This window comes from Periplaneta americana, chromosome 15, assembly GCF_040183065.1.
Source record: "Periplaneta americana isolate PAMFEO1 chromosome 15, P.americana_PAMFEO1_priV1, whole genome shotgun sequence".
NCBI classification, from domain to species: Eukaryota; Metazoa; Arthropoda; class Insecta; order Blattodea; family Blattidae; genus Periplaneta; species Periplaneta americana.
Genome location: NC_091131.1, coordinates 59,048,977 through 59,065,297, shown reverse-complemented (window position 1 = coordinate 59,065,297; position 16,321 = coordinate 59,048,977). Strand labels below are relative to the sequence as shown.

General features: G+C 36.3%; 1 protein-coding gene across 5 annotated transcripts in view; it reads right to left on the bottom strand.

Annotated features, from left to right (window-relative positions):
* drn (doctor no) overlaps positions 1 to 16,321 on the bottom strand; it is a 34,044-nt gene that overhangs the window by 13,033 nt on the left and 4,690 nt on the right. The window contains exon 1 of one of the 5 annotated variants that reach the window (XM_069847353.1): positions 7,833 to 7,962. The exons of 3 other annotated variants lie outside the window; for them this stretch is intronic. The gene's annotated coding sequence lies outside the window, so the exon portion shown is untranslated. Of the gene's footprint in view, positions 1 to 7,155; positions 7,963 to 16,321 lie in introns of those variants that run through there. One more of the 5 variants, XM_069847354.1, reaches the window with a different exon arrangement.

The following is a 16,321-nucleotide window of genomic DNA, read 5'->3' as shown; positions in this document are numbered from 1 at the left end:
TATTTATCACAACAACGTGTACTAAAATTTGCGTCAATATAGTAAAATCTTCGCTAGCCGAAATAAAGAGGCCTGACTCCATTTCGGATAAGAACACATTTTAGATGTAGATTAGAAACTGCCTCGATAACTTGTGTACACGAAAGTATCACATTCATTAAAAAAAATGATACACTGCACACAAACGTACAGTATTGCCAAATCTAAAATTTATTCTTCACTACACCTTTAAGCAAAAGTCCGAAATTTTCTTTCTGGGTTTTTGTTTCCATCTTTCTGGTAGTAGCAATGTCACTCCTGCTTAATGATTACTGTTCTGAAGTAAAGATTTTTAGAACGACGAAGTAGGCTGACATTTAGGGCCATTTGTTATATGAGAAAAACCACGAAAATCATTAAGAGGTATTTCAAATAAATTACATGCATTTTCCTACAATGGCTTCAAACAGAACCATTTTCCGAATAAAAAGTTTGGTATACACATTCCTTTTCCAACTTACGTAAGTAGCGTTTCTACCATAACTCGAAAATGCTTCCTTAACACACTATCGCCCGCATCTACGCGAGCTCTTAGAATAGCTATAAAATTTCCTGCTTTCTCTACTTAGTCATATCAAACTCACAATGGTCCCTATGACCACGTAACGGCAGATTCTGTCGTCCACATAGTACGACTATTTAGATTATTGGCTTGAGTTTTTTCCTATTTTCCAAAGCCTGAGTTATCTTTCCATCATCAATAGTTAGATCGATACATAATTTCTTTCCAGACGTAACTACATAGTTATAGGTCTCGCAAGCAGGGAATACCGACGGAAGGAATGCGAATGAAACAATGCGATAAGGAAGAGCGGGCGACAGGAAAGGTCACGAGATAGCTTAAATGATATTCAAGAGTACAGTCGGAAGAGAAATGACATCGATAGAACCAGTCTTGCGTTGCGATAGTTACATTACGACTTCAGTTTGTTCCATTGCATGTGAATACGTGTCTTGTATCGCAAGTTCATTCGTAAACATAAGCTGAGAGTTTAATAATTAGCTTCGAATTTTTCTCTTGCTACGTTCTTTATTTCCACAGCAATGTCCTCATTTGTTCATCTTGGAAGGGACAATACTTCCATCGGCCCGCACCTCTCGTCCCTCGGCGTGCCTACACACACACACACGTCAAAACAGACAGCAATGCCACCACTGCTCTTCGGTAATCGTTCCTTGCGCGAGCTATACCTGCTTTCAATGTGCCAGTGATCCTGTGACAAGGCGCAAGAATGTATGTGACTTTCTGTATGACCCAATTTTTTTAATGTGTGGCATACTTTGAAAATGAGATTTAAGTACTATACTTTAGAACAAGTAGCAGGTGAGCAGACCTACTAAAATTTTTCAATAGCCTCATATTTTTAAGTTGGTATCCTTTACTCCATAGTATATTTGTGTTTGTAAATATAAGATCCTCTCTTTGAAAATATTTGTAACAAAATGAAATTAATATTTAAATTAAATTTAGCTATACATTAGTGTGCTCTGAAGGTAACGAGCACTACAAGTACAGCCCATTATCTGAAGCCCCCCCCCCCCCAAACCAAATCCTGGGTGCGTCCCTGGTAATATATTTCATTGGTAGAGTGGATAGCAAAATATGAGAGGGTTTGCATCTTTCTCCGGAAGAATGTGGGAGAAGGTTATACATTTTTTATATTCCCTATTTTTACGTCAATTTTAATTCACTGGTATAAGTGTAAAAAATTATTAAAGTTTCTGTGTAATGGCGACACATAGGCTGACTGCCACCTTGTTGTAATTGTATCAGCATATATTTTCTGTTATTCAGTTAACTTAGATAATAATTTTAATTTTTTTATTGGGTAATGGCACAAAAAGAGAAGTGTTTAGGTGGAATAGTAATATTGTCAAAGTGTAAATATGAACCTTAATACAGGCAATGGCACCAACACCTTCTTGCATGTAATTCATGAATCTAAAGCCCGACTATAACAGCCATTGTGACTAGTCTCATGGTCTAGTGTCAGAGCTACAGCTCATGAGACCCCGGGTCCGAAGGAATTTTCCCTTGAAGGGGATTGTTCCTATGTTAGTCCATAGTCTAGAAATTAGGTTACGTTTAGGTTTGAAACCTCTCCTAGAGCCACATATTCATAGTCATCCTAAATATCACTGGGACAGCGTAACTCCTCCCAGGCGCCTCAACCTCAGAAGTGGGTTACAAATAACTAGTCATCAGTGTTGTCATCCCATTTGCAAGAAATTATCGTATAGAACTGTAGACACTTACAAATTATAGTTTTCTTTTTGCACAAAATTATCATACAGTACTAATTTTTCTCTTTCCATAGATTTAAAATCTTGTACATACTTCAATTAAATTTTGGTTAATTTTTCGGTACCAGTACTTCAAAACAGTATTTCATTTCATATTTAGTATGATGTTTACTCAAATATGAATAATTTATTTAGATTTAGAATTACCATTACCACCACCACCACCACCAATAATAATAATAATAATAATAATAATAATAATAATAATAATAATAATAATAACTAGACATTGTGGAATTGCCACGAGAATCGTAAGGTTTACTATGTACGCAGTATAGATTGTATGAGCAGGGGACGTGCAAGGGATGGAATATGCCTCTGATGTAAACACTGAGCAGTATACTGCGGTTACAATGAAACCTGTATCCTGCATTCAATAAATATAATGAATGATCATTGAAGTAGGAAATGTCTAAACATGTAAATACACAATTATTTTGTAGTGAGATATATTAACTCTTAAAATTTAATGTAATATACTCACATCATCCTTCATTATGTGCATTGCAGTGAAGAGTTACGTACATTTTGAACGACTGCAAAGTGAATCTCCTCCGATAGTCACTCAAACAGTTTTTATATTGGGAAAATGTACGTTCAACGTCACACGATTTAATATGTGCATATTTCAAGTTAGAACGGAAAGTCATTACTTTTTAGTACACCAATTTCAGACACCTTGTCGTGACCTGATAGTACATCATTTATAGTACAAAGTTGTAAATAGACAGAATTTTTAGCAATAATGTTTCTCAACTTACATTTCACTTTTTCTGAAATTAGTGAATTGTTATTTTGGATAATGGTTTGTGATACTTTATACACTATATTAAGGGCTTCTGAGAGTTGTAGTTTAGACGATTCTAATAGGATGATGCTTTTGGACACGATTTTAAAATTAGAATCAATGAACAGAATATCTTCCAATAACTGTTCAAAAGGCAATGATTTTACAGTTGCAACAGCGGAACTGTTTGTGCTATCCAGTGCATCAATTACCTCCATTATTTTGCCGTAATATTCTGCATAATAATTAACAGCATCCAATCACGTTTTCCAACGGGTCAAGACTGGCTGCGGGGGTAAGGGTATTCCAGGGGCAATTGTTTGGAACAGCAACACTCTCATTGTGGTATGTTTGATTGAATTCTTGTCTGCAATGAACAAAAATGTTAAGCTTTGACCATTCCAACCACAGTAATGCAAAAACAAGTGCTTACATAGGTATACATTATCTGTAGCTGCTCTATCTATTTGGACCGGTCACAACTCTTAACATGAACTGCTTATACTACGAGACTGGGCGGTCGCTCACCTCCTCTATACTACCGTACATCGGCAACCTGATTGCATGCTGCCTGTGGCAATTCAACGAAGTCTAATAATAACTATATATAGAAAGAGAATGGAGAGGAAGACAAAATACCATTAAAATGAATCACCAATAAAGTTGAAGTGTTTCATGCCGGCTGCTGGTAGTCTCTTATACCAATGTATTAGGCTACTGTTGGTGTTGCAGCATCATAAACATTGTATTACTCGACCAAGGCGAGTGGAGCCGCGAGCGTAATGTGAATTATCGCGATGCGGTATTACGAATTTCAGCAGGAGAATGCCCGACCAAACGTGTCGAGGATTGTGCAAGTCTTCTTCCAAGATCGAGGGTATCACTGCTCCTCTGACCTGCACGTTCGCCAGACATGTCGCCCATCGAACATGTCTGGGATATGGTTGGTCGGCAACTTGTTCGTCATGGTCCTCCAGCACCCACTCTTGACACTTTGTGGTCTCTAATACAAACTGCGTGGAGGGAGATTCCCCAGGAGCATATCCAGGCCCTCTCTGATTCCATGCCACGACGCTTAGAGGCTCTGATTACAGCGGAAAGATGGCTTCACACCATACTGAAATCTCACGGTTACAGATCAGGTACAATTCTGTAATTCTAATCATTTGTGTATTGTCATGTACCTAATTTGTGGTATCAATTTCATTTCAGTCACATGTATCCTTCTTGATGTTGTAATTTCCACTAACAGTGTATATCACGTTTATAAAGTAATAAAAATATCACATTAACACTGCCTTCTTTCCATAATATTACATTTCTATTCTTCCCATTCAACTTTAAATCCATTTACGATATGCACCATCATATTAAGGCCTAATGCAATAATGATCCTTAAAGCAACTTTTAACTAAAGCCATTTCTACATGGATATCATTTTATTCATAATTTAAACGAGACAGATCATTATTGGATCAGTGTACACATTTAAACTGCAAAAACCACTGTAGGCTGAAGTAGAAGGAAGATGAAATCTAGAATTCATAAAAAAACACGTAAATCTGTAAAATTTCAATTAAGTTGCATAATTATATCTTTTATATACCAGGAGTATTTTCCGTGTGAGTTACACAATACATAATCATGGTATGTATGAATAGCATAATTATGTTACGGCTGGCAACACTGATTGCACGCAAGTAAGCAATTCAACACTATTTCTAATACATGCATATTATTTTTTTTTTTCGCGAACGTCGAAAAAACGCTTACAGCCATCAAAACTTTCAAAGAGATAAGTTATCAGCTAATTACAATTAATTGTTCTAGATACAATAAGACGAAGATATACAGTATGTCATATAACGTATCAAACAATAAAGCGCTGTCCTTCAAAATACTGAAACATTTAAACTCAAGGATCCATGATAATGCGACCATCTGTGTCTTATTGAATTAGTTTCACAATATGGATGTTAAAAAATGAACATATATATGGTCACGATATAATTATTATAACAAATATTAGTTTCCCAAAAAATAATTTTCGACAAATACTCAACAAATAAGTATTCGCACAACCCTCATTTCCAGTATTTGTAGTAGTAGAATACTTTTGTTTCAAGAAGTTACGGAAGTGCGTCAAATCGGATTAGTAAATCATGCCGTATTATTGTCCTTTGAGTCTCAATATGCACAAACAGGGTGAAAATTGATTCATTTCGTGTCAATGCCTAGCTGTTAGGAGCGGCAGATTTGTTGGAAGGTCAGGGTCGGGCGCCTCTTGCTAGCCCTGGCCAACCATCCGGAAGTGCTCGAACCAAGGTCCTTTGCGAGCTTCTTTGTTCACCGGTCTATCTCGTTGTGGTGCACAAAACAAAGGAGTGCTACACATGCTCTTCTGACGTCCAAAATTACTTACGCAACACCGTGCATTGATCAACTGTCGACAATCCGATCAGTTTCTCTACTGCCAATGCACTTAGAAATGTGTACCGGCATCCGGAAAATGTTGTTTACATTTTACTTCAATAGTAACTAAATGTTATCGAGCATTAAATTTCTGTCCTGATTACATTCCACATTTGTAACAGTACTTCACACTGATGTGAAAAATCTATCACTGTTCTCGTAAAAAGCTCCGCTTCCACTACTAGGTACCTCTTTCTTTTAAACTAAGCTTCATATTCAACATCAAATTCTAATGAACCTTAAAGAACTTGAAGGAAATTTAAACTAGGCATAATATTTATGGCTGGAACTCGACAAAAACGAACGTTTTAAGCACCATGAAACAATTCAGTTCTACTTCAAAAAACTTTCTCACAAAACCTAAGTTTGATTAAAAATGGTAAAACAGATTTCCTCTAATTTAAAAAAAATTCCTCTTTAAGTGAACAAATAGCAATTCATCGAAAAATATATCGCCATCATTAACTATCCATTATTCTTTTCCACGCACTTCAAACTTGTTAATTTTGTGTAGTGGACGCAACAAAAACTCAAAGTAAAAAAAAAATTAATTGCGACAGGCTGATGTCAGTAGATTTAATGGCACGTAAAAGACCTCATGCGAGACAAAATTCCGGCACACCGGCGACGCTGATATAACCTCTGCAATTGCGAGCGTCGTTAAATAAACTATCATTTAATTTAAAAATTTAGATTGTAAAAATTATGGTTCCTTTAACGACGTTAAACAAACGACGCTCGCGACTGCCGAGGTTATATCAGCGTCGCCAGTGTGCCGGAATTTTTAAGCACACACTTAAATGTCATCGATCTGGGACGGGATCGAACCCGCAACCTTGAGCACAGAAGATCAACGCTATACCAACTACACAACCCAGGCCGACAAAAATCAAATTATGAAGGTTTGATCGATGATACAATCGTAAACATACTTTTTTTTTTAATTCTAGATGTAACTTTTTCTTAGAATAAACTAATTCTTTTTATAATGGCAAGTGAAGAACAGATTCATTCAACGTAACATAAATGGGTTTGTTCGATGATACGATCGTACGTAAATGCAAAAGATTTTTTGTCACTTGTCACACAGAGGTTAAAAACAAAATTTATACACCTAAGAATTTCTGATGGGTTGTTAATCACAAATTTTATGAAACACACTAAAATAAAATACTGGGTTCAAAAATGAGTGAGTGAACTTCAGGCGTTTATTGCAGTAGACGTGCGTTATATATCAATACAATCTTCCGAAACGAATTCCCACGTGGAGACAACAGTCCATCACAACAAGTTGTCGAGGTAAGCTTAAAATAGAGTTACGCCGGGGTCTGCCAAGCCCAGCTCGTGCTACGCGTTCATCCCATCTTAACAGAACTCGTGAAGGTCAGCCATGAGACTCTAGTGAGTTGCATTTTCTTAGCGGGAGGGAAGGGGTCCCCCCCCCCCGCCATTCTTTGTATCCCAGCTGTAACGTGTAGAACGACGAAATGGTATTGGAGGGTAAGAGGTAAATCCCAACAATATAAACACATATTATTCACTCTAGCACAAACCATGCAATAATTCATTGATGTTATGACGACATTTGCATTGTCACAGTGAAGTCTGAATTCGTAAGTTAAAACTACCGCCTCCTCGAAGGGAGCACATGCTTTCTACCAGCGATGTCAGTCAATTCATGTTTATGTACATGTATTAGGGTTCAATGTCCATAGAAAAATGAAACTGAACCAGAAAGTTTCCCCCACTTGTCACTACTGTAAAAATGTGTGCTTAATTCATTTTCTCCCATTATTTCAGACTGTTCTTTTTACAGATAAAATATGTTCTCAAGATTCTTCTGAAATCTAATCATGTTGCAGGAAAATTCCACAGCAGACAATGTAGGTGTTAACGACACCGACCCTTATACACGGTGATCTTTTGAGAACGCATGTGCTTTCTGTTCGAGAGGTAAGATCCCTACTACCGGCACTCAGAAACATATGGGTAAATATAGGAACAGAGTTTCCTCGAGGTACTCCCACTCACTACCACATTTCCACCGCTGTTCAAAGAAACGTTAGGAAGAACACGAGGGACCAGAACAAATGCACACTGAACGAAACAATCACTACGGATGACACTCGATTCCACGGAACACTTGCGCACTTGGGCTCTCCCATATCGATATCGGTAATGTGACGTCACATGTTTACACTTTCACGAGCGCATCTCAAGGTCTACTTACTGCGCCGCCGGACTCCGCGCGCTCCCGCCGTCGCTCACCGACTGAAGCAAAGCCACCAGCCACGGCCAATACTAAAGGTCGCGCGCGCAGCCTTACGGGAACATGGTGAAAGTCAATCATCAAAGTATGCTGGGGCTCTCACGCTTCGGTCGTCTTTACCTCCTTTCTGAAAAGTATCTCTAGCGAGATGGGAAGCTGCGCCTTTCTTTATGGGGTTTACGTAAGGTTACCTCCTAAAAAGTTAATATGGCCGTCTTTTCAATGTTGTCAACTGTTACCAGATATCAACAAAGCAGGTGAAATCGCAATACTATATACTGAAACAATATTTATGATTTCATTGATCAAGTATTAAAATATATTGTGTGGCAACATTCATTGGTTTGACTAAAGTTTACGATTCATAAGACCTAACCTAAAAATATTTCATTTGACCCTTGTTTGACCAAATAAAATTAGTACCACTCCGAAAATCGAACACCGCTTTAAAAATGCATGCAAATTACAAATGGCTTTTAGAGAACCCGAAAGTCATTGCCATCCTCACATGTCTGCCATCGGTCCCTATCATAAGCAAGATTAATCCAATCCTTACCACCACAGCCCACCTCCCTCAAATCAATTTTAATATTATCCTCTCATCTACGTCGCAGCCTCCCAAAAAGTATTTTTCCCCTCTGGTCTCCCAACTAACACTATATGCATTTCTGGATTCGTCCAAACGTGCTACATGTCCTGTCCATCTCAAACATCTGGGTTTAATGTTCCTAATTATGTCAGGTAAAGAATACAATGTGTGCAGTTCTGCATTGTGTAACTTTCTCTATTCTCCTGTAACTTCATCCCTCTTAGCTCCAAATATTTTCCTAAGTATCTTATTCTCTAACACCCTTAGCTTCTGTTCCTCTCTCAAAAAGAGAATCCAAGTTTCCCAACCATACAGAACCAGTAATATAACTGTTTTATAAATTCTAACTTTCAAGTTTTTTGAAAGCACAATGGATGCATGATATTTATTATTATTGTCCAAATTCCAAAACACTGGCGAGTAACTTTTGTTTCATGAACGTTGGCAGTGTTTTCAAATGCAAATGATGCTGTCAACGTAACAAGGAAACTACCAGTTGTATTTGCCAATACTGAAATTCAAAACAAAGCTGACAAAAGAAAATTCAACCTGACAACTAGAAAATCACTATAATCCACTAGCATATACAGGATGTAAGGTGCATAAGTGCCATCCTTTTCACAGTCGCTGGGGGACGGTCTACAAGATCAACAAAATGTCCATACAACATAGGATCAAAACTTAGTAGTTTTCCCAGAAAAAATATTTCTTTCCTTTCCTTATTTTATTTGCGTTATACTGCTTATATTAGTAAAATTACGAAAACAATTAAGTTTTCTGCTATAGTTACATGAAAAATAGTAAAACTATAATAGAAACTTTCGAAATTCTGTGTGCTGAATATATAATATTACACACGCCACTAAGAAAGTTTTGCGATGTCACTGGACCAACTCTGCCATTTCTCTTCCGACACTTCTGCTTCATTTTCACCTCTGGGAAGATTACGAAATCACGTGGAGCAAGATCAGGGCTGTATGGAAGTTGGTCAAGTACAATCAATCCTAATTTTACAAGAAACTCTGAATGAAATAAGATTAGCTCTTTGAGCAGGTGCATTGCAGAGGTGCAGTAGCCAAGTGTTTAGTCGTAATCTTGGATGAAGATTCTTGAGCTCCTGGATGACCCGAGGAAAGCACACTTCGCTGTACCACTTTACTGTCACCATGTGTTGTGATTCAAGTACATTTTGCTACACAATGCCCCACAAAGTGAAGAAGACCACCACCATACTCTTCTTCACTGACCTGAATTTTCTCAGTCTCTCAATTCGATACCCATACTCTGTTTTGAGCCTCGATTGCAAAGTCATAAAAAGCCACATCTAATCACCTGTGATGATGCTCTTTACATTCTGTGACATCCCATTTTCAAATTTTTTTTTTTTTTTTCTGACGCTATTTCACGCGAAATGGTTTCTGCTCTTCAGAAAGAGAATGTGGCACTCAGAAACTACAAAGCTTTCTCACAATGAAATGATCACATAGGACCATCTGAACAGCTGATGCAGGAATGTGGTGTGTCTCCTCTATTTGCCAATATGACAGTCATTTAACCTGCTGGAGCATTTTTCTCATAGCCTCCAGGTTTTTCTCAGCTACTATTTCCAAGAGTAATCTTCAGGGTTAAAATTCCCTTCCTTAAACTCCCAATACTAACAGAATATTAATGTCTGATGTGGACATCTTCACCCAGCACTTATCAATTATCAATCCACAAGCGAAATTGTAGTGGATAATTGCCTGATATTCAGTTTTAGACCACTCCGACAATTTAAAATGCATTCACTTCCACTCCTGGGCAAGGAATGCAGGTAAAGCTGCACCCTAATGCCTCCAAGACTGGTTTTTAACCATCAATCTATTCCTCATAGTGTCAGCCATGTCTGGCCAACGGTTTCCCTGCATTGCAAAACTTTCCTAGTCCCTTTGTATATGGGCAAGGAAACAAATATAACTGACAATAGAAATCATGAAAGAGGAAAGCTCACCACTCGTTCTTTTCCATCTTTATTTAGACCATGTCATAATGAATGGCAAGTTAATTTTACTATTCTACATAATACAATAATGACAACACTTCTATTTGCAGGCGATCCAAGTTATTATAACAGGCTCACAATGCTCACTCCAAAAAATGTTGCATCAATAATATCCGAAATAGTTCTAATATATAATTTGACAATTTCTTAAACTAAAACGAAGGAAAAGAACAAAGAGGAAAAATTTTAATAGATAACCTAATAATTAAACAAATTAGGAACTCTGATTATTTGGGTTGCCAAGTTGGAGAAAACAGAATTTTAGATTTTCAAAGCAAATTGAAAAGAATTAAGTATAAAAGTGTTGTGAATCAAGACTGAAGATTTAATTATTTTTGAGGAATAATTCAATTAAATGTGTGTGTACCACTTACAGTAAATGCGGTGCAGAAACAATTTTAAAATTCTACAACGTGATGGGATGACTGTCCCAACTCTCCTAATGGATGATATTGATAACTATAAAGCAATTTCATAAAATCTCTTATCTGTCATGTGTTGGTCATATGACATCTGCTGTATAGATTTGTTCGAGAAAGCAAAATGTAGTTTCCCCAGAAATAACGGATTTTCATTGTTGAGCATTATTTCGTCAGTCATTCTTATGCACGTGTTGCAGACGATTTTTGTCAGAAATATCCTAATTCTACAATCCCTAACAATTCGACGATAACCAGAATAATCAAGCATTTTCGGAAATGTGGACAAAGTTGCAGACAAAAAGGGATCCAGAAGACTAGCCATTATGATTGATGCTAAACTGGCTATGTGCAGAAAACACAAAGGCTCTCCTTCAGAAAGTCTCAGGACAGCAGCAGTATCACCAGGGATATTGCATAGAGGTGCTCAGAAAGCTACAAACAAGTTACATCTCCGTGCATACCATGGTTATAGTATTCAGGAACTCAAGAACCCAGACAAACATAGGCACTTTGTCTACTGCAGGTGTCTTCAGTCATTTGTTGAGCATAGAATTGCACCACCCTTTGGTAGGTTTCTCTTCACTGACAAAATGTAATTTCATCTCAGTGGCTATGTGAACAGACAAAACAATAGAATTTCGTCCTCCAAAAATTAACGTTTTTGCATGAAAAGCCATTGCACTTTAAAAAAATTGGAGTGTGGTGTGCAATATCACATATAGAAGTAGTGTGGTGAATTTTATTTCGAACTACACTGAATAGTGCAGTGTACCAAAAGTTCATTACATAGTTTACTGTGTCAGGTGCTGGTTGCAGCCAAGATGGTGCCACATGTAACACATCAAATGAAACCTGGAATTCTTGTGCAATTATCTGGTGAACATCTAACTTCTAAAGGGCTGTGGCCCAATGATTGCCATATTTGACATATGAAGACCTTTCCCTATCGAGGTATCTCAAAGAAAATGCCTATAAAAATGATCCACATACATTGGATGACCTAAAGAATATTACAATGGTCGTGACCAGGATCAGTTTACAAGTGTTTTGCACAGCGATATCAAACTTGGTGAAAAGAGCTCACATATGCACTCGTGTACAAGGAGGCCATTTCGAACACATGTTGCAACAGCCTATGTGAAAAAGACAGAATAATATTAACAACCATACATGAAACATATGCAAAGAATGCCGTAGGCCTATTTCGAATTCGTAAAAAGATATGAATTTCACCCATGTGGAAAAAGAGAAAGAGGACACAACCAAAGAAATGAAAAGAGAAATTCAATTACTTAATCCTGGAATCAAAACAGCCAAAGCCTTGTAGATGATGGAAGCAATTTAACATATTACAAAATTTTTTATTTTATTTTTTTAATTTCCTTCTAAATTTTTTGACATCTATGGAAGCATCTGGTTTTCAAAATTTCCTTCAGTTTCGCACATGAAAAATGTTTATCTTCGTTCAAATAATCTCTGCTTCTTATTTTTCACAGTCAGTAACATCTTTGTGGATAAAAATCAGGCTTCCTGACATTTCACGGCCCCTTTTACTTCTGGCTTCAATTTTTCAGTGAAGTATAGTAACAAAAGACTAGTATGTTAAGTTCCAGCCAAATTACCTTAAGAATAATGTAATTCCCACTTTTAAAGAAACCAAATTTACGAAAAATCCCGTTTTTAAAGAACACTTTTCAAGTGGATTTTGTGATAATGAAGCCTGAAACATCGACCTGACTTTCAATAATCAATAGTACCAGCATATTCGATAGTGCATCTCATTCGATATAATGCAGCACCACATTGCGGTATTATTATTTATCTTTACGTTCTTGCTTTGCATTGCTTTCATAGAGTGATTCCTTTGTTCTCACGAGTTGTGTGCGTTCTGTTTCCAAGTTTTTTTTTTGGGTAGTTTATGCTGTTTATGCATCATAATGGCGACTAAATGGAAAAAAAATTAACTACTGGGCAGAAAGTGGAAATACTAAATGATGTTGAGGCTAATAATCAAATAACACTATCGCATATGGCAAAAAAAAAAAAAAAGCATGATTTGCCAATTACTTCATTATGGGGAATAAAAAAGAAGGCATTTTCAGAGAGTTTTAGTGTGGTTTGGGTTCACCATTTGTGCCTCACCATTTATAGAGTTAGAAAATATCAGTAGCAAAGCTCTTAAGAGGCTTTTGAGGGTTAGTCTACCCAAAAAATTTGAGTTATTATACCTAATAATTTTAGGCCTGTAAGTTCGTAATACTGTAACAATGAATCATAAACTTGATTTAACTCCGATCCTTACATATATTAAGTTCACTGTTGACAGTCATTTCCAGATCCGAGAGTTTAGTGTAAGGCAAGGCTTGTGGCCACAAGCCTCTGAAGACATGGCTACATCTTGACTCTTAAGCTTGAGGGTTGGGATCAGGAAGGTGGAATCAATTTGCTATATCTCCTAGCTAGCCTTGTAGTCTACCATCACAATAATATCACAGTTTAGTATATACAGTTGCAAAGCTCAATATTTAATAAATATGCAAACATAGATAGTTGCTGACCACCAGGATTGCTACTATTGCCTCAGCACAGACCCTTTCCCGAGCAGACGATAATGAATGTTCGGGTTTTCTGTTTCAGTGTACCGAGCTCAGTAAAATATATTATAATTTTATTGCGTATCATTACTAAATTTTATTTAGTGTAATGTGTCCATAAGTTCCGTTTACTTCTTATTGCATAATTTGTTGCAGAAATAATTACAAAACTGTGTTATTTTATTGTGAAGAGAATTTTACATGTTAACATAATCTATTCGCATCAACATTTTAGGTTTAGAATAGAAGCTATTTTGAGGTTTAATAAAAAAGAATTTATGTTGTGATTTTAATTTAGCACATCTACCTTCCTTAATTGTAGATAAAAAATTTACCATACCACTCCTATGAAATTAGTGTACGTACAATTGTGTTACTTCGTCTCTTAGGAAGTAGATAAATACAATAATTCAGTACGTACTCAATTGTAGTATTAAAATACAAATTGAATGTGCGACATATCATACATGACATTATGCTTAATTATAATGTATAAATGCGAATATTGAAGTAATGTTACAGTAAACATAACCTATAATTTCATCATATCTAAATATCCGTGTGGTGCAACTGAAAATTATTGAATCGTGCATAAATGAATGTATAAGAATTTCGCAACATTTAATTCAAATAAAGGGAGGTATTACACAAACGAACAATGTAATTTTCACACCAAAAATATTTCACCTTAACTCGCAAGAGAATTATGTCTGAAGTGTCTCATAACCATTGTTTTAAATTCTATTATTGCAATTACACTACATTTTAGAGAAATATGTTATTCTTCATGCATTCCTACTAATTTATATGATTTAAAAGCCACCATTCATGATCGGGTTAAGCGAGTCACATGGTTTGCCTTACAGCCTGTATTAGATCATGATGGCAGTGACACAGTCTATTGTTCATAGTCCTCACAGCGCTCCAAGCGGCTAGCAACTATCGTGAGAAATGCGAAAAATCATCCCAAGCTTCGCAACTGTATATACTAAACTGTGATAATATGTTACACTATATTAATGTTCTATGAATGGACTGTGTTGTTGAGTATTAGTTTAATCAAAAGTACATGCATGTGTGTTACATATTCAATTTTGTGTAAAATGACTCATACTGAGAGAACATTGACGTCAGTATTATTATTTGTAGAAATGAAAGAGGAACAGTTTTAGTTGGACATATGACACAAAATGTGCTCACAAAGATAGGAGATTGACACTACATTTACATATTAAAATAGTGGATGGAGGAAGACAAAATAGAAAGTTTCAACTTTTGTGGTAAAGAAATATCCTTCGCTAACAGAGTGCTCTGAGAGAAATAAGTTATATTGTTATATCTGTAGCCTGTTTGAGGATGAAAATGAGTGGTCATCTTGTCAGGTCTGTGTCACAAAAAAATATTTTGATAGAAAAACCGAGAAACATCTGCTGTATAAAAAGATATAAGGTAAGCAGATTTTTTCTGCCTACCCAGTATTTACACCAAGCTTTGCCACCGGAAAATATTATAATGAAATGTACTGTAAATAATAATTGGTCTAACTAATAAATGATCATAATGTTTGGTACATAACACATACGTTAGTATTAGTTAGGCCTATTTTAGCCTTTCCTTTCCATCTTATGTAAACCCCCTTTTAAGGAAAAGAAATGTAATCCCTCAGAGATTCGGTTAAAAAGGGTTCTATTGTATTACTGATTGTATGAGACTATCATGTACGTCATTTGTACAGCTCTCATAACAATCTTGTTGACAATTCTAACGCAATACACAATACAGTTCCAGATCAGTCAACTGCATTCACATAAGCTCTAATTATGCAGGTTTCACTTAATTCTGGACATCTACTACATTGATTAGTCTTATCCTAGACACAACTCATGTCACACAAACCTCAGCTTATACAGGGAGGTTAATTGGGGACGCTCGAGTTTTGCAGGAGCCATTCTCCACCAAAAGATGGCACGATTACTGGGAATAGTGCACGCAATCTTATTAAAATAAACAAAAATTTGTTGAATATGACAAACATGCCAAACAAAGATTATAATAGGCTACATAAAATGAAAATTACCTCATTCTCTGCTATTTAATTTTCAATTAATTATTTACTTTATTCACAATCACGAAGGCCTGTTTGTACGTTTCTGTCCCATATTCTGGTTTGAGACATCTTACAAACCTCAGTTTACAAGAAATACAAATTAGACCTGTTGCACTGGCCAGTGAATGAATATTGCACACTTTTATCATTGTCAATGTGACGCTATAAATCAATTTTCAACGCTTTTATCACAGCCACAACACATTTCAATTTTCACTGCACTATATAGCTATATGAAATTATCATTGCATTAACACACTGATTAATTCACAAAACACACGCTTAACAAACTAAATGTAATTATGAAGAATGGAGACAACTCGTCTGCCATCACATTCCACTTCTTTCACTAGACGACTCTCGACACATACGCCAAGGCGGCAACATTTGCAAACAAAATATTTAAACGTGAGGAATGTTACTACAGGTGTGTAGTATTATGTGATAGGTTAGGTTAGATTAGGTGTGTATTATGTGACAAGTTAGGTTAGATTAAATTAGGTGTGTAGTATTGTGAGAGGTTAGGTTAAGTTAGTTTAGATTAGGTGTGTAGCATTATGTGACAGATGTTGGCGACACTGAAAACACTGTCATAATCTGGCAATCTTTTTCATTCACGTACAAAGAATTTGGTATATAAGTAAAGTACATAATTGGGGCAGTTTGGGTGGACATACAGCTCTCCCAGTGATCACAT